Here is a 5,454-nt window from a genome sequence, read left to right on the forward strand (position 1 = left end):
ATAGATGAAGTGCCCAATTGGTGGAAACTGTGGAATTTGTGTGGGAGGTTGGAGGTTGGCAGGGGCGGAGCGAGGAATTTTGTTAAGTGCGGACAAAATTTAATCAAAGTTGAACTTTTCGGTTATGGATTTAATGATATTACGACAATACTAAAAATGACATAGCGACCACACGAATAAGATAATCATCTTTTTCCTTATTCTAGGATCTGTAGCAAGTTGTACAACATCAAAATTCATTTATTCGATATTTTCTCATCAACATTTTTTACGAAATATTTTCTTTTAAAGGATCTCTATTGGCACTTCACATTAAAATAAACCACAAGTGATAATTAAATACTAATTGATAGAAAAAATAACTACTAATTTTTACAAATTGGTAGAATACCAGAAAATCATCACTAATTGTTTAACTAATTGACGAAAATCAAGATTTCAAGAATCCATCACATATTACCAATATCAACATTCACACAATTAAAATTCCTAATATTAAATAGAAAATCTCCAATATTAAACAAAAAAATCACATGATCAATAAAGTTTTTGCTGCAAATTTGAGGGCCAAAGAAAATGTGGGTTTTAGGAAAAAAATGAACTTTGAAAATATTTCAAAACGATGGCAGATTAAAAAATAAAAAATTAATTTCTTGCCAAGGGGAAAGAGTTAGAAAATGTCACCGTACACTTAGAGTTGGGCTAAATTAGTCTATGGGCCAGTTTATAAATGAATGAAAACCCAATAAAGAAAAAAATTGGATTGAGTATGGGCCTGGGCCAATAGCTTTGACTGTGGAGGTTGGATCACATCTCACGTAATAATAAAAGTCTTTGATTTGGCTCTTTGACTTCCTTAATTAAAATAATTATTTTTTATTTATTTTAATCATTTTTGGAATAATTTAATGAGTCAAATAGTTAGTATAATTTGATCGTTTTTCAACAATCCACTATTAAGAACCCATTATCCACATTCCATTAAAATTGCAAATCTTTCTGGATCATGGTGGAGGCAGTTATATCTATTCTGCCTATAAAAACACTCATATGATTTTGGAAAAATAACATAAAAAAAACAAAATCATAATTTTCATATTCTGTAATTTTTATGCTTGAGTTTTACATATTTTTATAGAGTATACTTGAGAGTTTTGAAATCATTTGTGATTGCTGTACAAATGGTTTGTTTGATTGTTGTATCTTAGGAGTGAATGTCCACAGATGTCGCAACAATTATCAATGAGCAATTTCACTTTAAGATATCGTGTTGTCATGAAATTCGAATCAGTTGATAAGTTTTATTTCTGTATTTTACTGTTCTGCAAGTTTGTTGCAACTAGTTATTTATCAACATTTTTTTCTTAGGCTTATCATGATATCCCATGGTGATCATTGATGATATCTAAAAATGATATTTTGGGAAAATTTGGGAGAAATAGTTTAGACTTTCGAGAATTGCAGTTCTTTTCCTTGGCATTACAAAATAAATGTGTATCAATAATAATTAAAATGGATTAGCATAAAAACTTGCAAGATCCCTGTCAGATTTTGTATTTTGTTTGAAAGGATCTCTTGTTTGTTAATGGAGAAAGAAACAGCATTACTATCTAGCCAAATCCATTGGCCAAAAGATTAGAGGTAGAAAAATTAAAAAAGAAGTTTTTCATTACACATTTCTAGAAGCAAAGACATACTTTTGGCTATTTCGACCTCTCTTTTTTATTACACATAACACAGCTTCGAAGGTTATGGACTAAGACACTATTCGTTTCTGCATTCTAAGTTAAATTGTTCTACTAATTAATCTTATCGACTTTGTTTGATAGGTATATGCGGAGAATGGAACTTTGGTAAGGGCTTATGTTCCCCTCCGATTTGCAAGACTTCTCACCCCAATGAGGCAGATTTGCATGTCGTAACTTCCAAAAAGGTTGGATTATTATTCAAGACCATGTCCCTCGTTGCTTGATGCTTAAAGGACTGTAGAAGCATGTGTAATCAAAGCTGAATCGACAGTCTTTGGTATGGTAATTGCTCCCATTTGTATATGTAGTAACATTCTAGTACTGTGTACTTTATATGTGTGTTATTTGTTACAAAATGTTGCGGTGATTTAGTTATGGATGAGTTGAATTACAATTTGTATTATCTGGTTCTGTTTTATGTAAATAGTACACTTCACATCTCGAGATTTGGAGAAGAAATTGCAATTTGTGGAGACGAAGTTTTAAGAGAAAATTACTTGGAATGTCCACTTTCACTTTTCCATCTGCAAAAATGTTCACTTTCACAAATCCTTACAAAAATGTCCATTTTGAAGTATTTTGTACCAAAATACCCTTGTAAACAATTTATGTTTTCATACAAAGACAAGAAATGAACATTTTTGCAAAAGATTTATTGGCCAATAAATTTTTGATACATAATCCGCCATATTTATTTTAAAAGTGTACATGTCAAATTACAATTAATGCTATTTTTCTCATTGACACAGAAACGTCGATAATTATATTTCAAGTGAAGAGAAATGTTATGTTAGGAAATGGGATTCAAATATCGAGAATGATATTTGAAATATCGATAACATCATTTTAATGTACCTTCTCATAAAAGTTACTTTTCGAAATTCGCAACAAATTGAAAAAATAAATAAATTGCTTCTTTTTTTAATTAAAGGGTATAATAGACAATTTAATGCTTAATTTAAAAAGTGGACATTTTTCAATTCACATCCATGAAATTAGACATTTTTTAAAAATACCCCAAGTTTTAATTGGATTGGATATGATACTCTTCTCTAAAACAGATTTTATTGATAAGTTTAACATCAAAATTCAGAATAGTAATTTTGTGGGTAGAATATACATTTGATCATTAAAGTTGCAGCAAGTTTTCAAATTAGTCACTAAAGTAATTTATTTTGAATCAATTGCGAAGGTTACATTTTAGTTTCAAATTATTTTTATAGTGACTTAGAATATCCTAAAGAGACTATTTATAAAGAACATTTTATATATTCTATCGAGTATTTTTAAATTTAGAGAGTCAAAATTTTGAACACTCAAATAGTGATCTTTTTTGTTCTTTATTTTGCTTTAAAAAAAATCTATATTAATTTCTTTTCATATTTTAATATAATATAATTTTTTATATATTAATGATCAATAAGTTTGAATGTATATTGAATAATTTAAAAAGTATACTATTGAAATTTGTGAATCAATAAATGTAATCATTATACATTAAGAATAGAAAATAAGGCTCCGTTTGATTGCAAGAATGAAATTTGGGTGGAAAGATTACGAATTCCAGGGAATTGAATTACATAGAACTTGCTTTTTTGGAAATTGTCAATTAAATATGTTTGATTGAGAAAATGTTGAAATTTTCTATTTTTTGGTGTTCGTTTGACTTTGTTTTTCACGAAAATTATCAATTAAAGAGATAAAATTTGTTACAATTGGGGATAAAATTTGTTTCAATTGTCAAAAAAAAAAATCTGAAAATCCAATTTCTACCAAAATGAAAGGAAACCAATTCCTTAAAAACCTTGAAAAAGGAGTCACGTGGGGGGTTGGATGGAAAATCAATTCTATGAAAAATTTTGCCCTTCAAACATACCATTTTCGTGAAAAATGAAAAATGAATTTTTTTTATGAAAAATAGAGCCCATCAAACAGGTCCCAAGTTTAAATTTGAAGGGTCAAATTTATTCTCTATTTTAAAAAATTAGAATAGCGAGTCTTTAAAATAGTAGGGACCTGTTTGACAGCACTATTTTCCATGGAAAAAGCCCAATTTCTATTGTTTGATAATCAAAATTTTCCATGGAATTACTTTTCCACCTTTCCATCTCCTGACGGCATTTTTCAAGTTTTGAAGGAATTTCAATTCCTTTTGTTTTGGTGAGAATTGGATTTTTTAGGTTATTATTATTTTTTTTGGGCAATGAAAACAAATTCTATCCACCATTGTAAAAAAAATTTATTTATTTAATTGACAATTTTCATAAAAAATAATGCTAAACAAACGCCAAAAAGATCCAAAATTGCAACATTTTTCAGATAAAAAATTATAGCAATCAAATACATTTAATTGATAAACATATTAGGGCAATAGTGCGGATCGATAAACATGGATTGCCCAGTTTCAGAGGTTCGTAATTTAGGCTATTCTTTATTGTATAGGAAAGTAATACTTCCTCATTTATTACTTTCATTTATTATATTCATTTGTCGCATCACTGCTTTTTGGAGGTCAGGTTCATGCCCCCCTCCTTCCGTGTATTCTTGATTTTTATGAAATAAATATGGTTGGGGAACCCTTAACCCCCATCGACCTTCCTTGGTGGACCCTAAAAAGTCACTAAGGATGTGTGGATGTCTTTACCAACAAAAAAAAAAAAAAAAAATTGATAATTCCCAGAAAACAAATTTTAGGTAATTTAGTTCCTTGAAATTCGTTTTATTTTTACCCAAATTTCATTTTTGCAGATCCTAAGTATTTACAAAAACATTCCTGCAATGCCGCTTAGAAAGATACAAAAATGAAAAAAAATAATAAGAAATAAAACCCAGGAAGAAAGACAAAACGACGTCGACTAGGAAAGTCTCAAATTTACAAATCAATACCCCAATACAACAGATCTGCGTTCCTATATACATACACCTGCGATATATGTAATATGTATGTGTAAATACACGCACACATTAATATATGGCGAAGCAATCGTCGACGGGATTGATTGCAGTTCAGAAAAGATGGCCATTGATATTAATTCTGCTATGCTTCACCGCTATTGTATTTTTCATCAGAGCCTCTTTTTATTCTTGCAATTCTCAAAATTACATTGAGAACGGTAAAATCAATTCTGAAATGCACTCATTTCAATCTTCGAGAACCGGAAAGGGAAGTGCAGGAAGTGAAAATCCACTCAGTTTCATGAAATCAAAGCTTGTTCTCTTAGTCTCCCATGAGCTCTCCCTCTCCGGTACAGCTCCGCTACATCTTAACTTTACTCGCTTCTATTTTTATTTAGTTCTAATAGTGAGTTGATTGGAAGTATAATTAATGTGACTGTTAGGAAAAAATTAATTAATTTTTGGCAAACTTTTCAACAAATTTTTCATAGTTCGGTAGTAGGGAATATTAGATAAATGAAGGTAAAAAATGATGGCAATGTGCAGAGCCATGTGTTCTGAATTGATAGATTTATGCGTGTTGATGATACAAATGGGATCAACACGATCCTACTCACCTAGCAACAAGACTCACTAATTTGGATGCTCAAATAGGACTTGAGACGGAGATATTTCAATTGCACGCCTCCTTCAAATGCGGGGTATTAATAGATTTTCTCTCCAAACTTTGGGTAATTTGGTCCCTATGAGAGAATGACAGATGATGGCTCCTTATTGACTATCTTCTAACTAATTCGGTTAAGAATCATTG

The 5,454-nt window shown here is 30.1% G+C and overlaps 1 protein-coding gene across 1 annotated transcript in view; it reads left to right on the forward strand.

The window, feature by feature from the left end:
- The window catches only part of LOC111401307 (GTPase HflX), a 12,636-nt gene that overhangs the window by 6,308 nt on the left and 874 nt on the right, over positions 1 to 5,454 (forward strand). The gene's annotated exons all lie outside the window — the stretch shown is intronic.

Source organism: Olea europaea, chromosome 10 (assembly GCF_002742605.1).
Source record: "Olea europaea var. sylvestris chromosome 10, O_europaea_v1, whole genome shotgun sequence".
Taxonomy (NCBI): Eukaryota; Viridiplantae; Streptophyta; class Magnoliopsida; order Lamiales; family Oleaceae; genus Olea; species Olea europaea.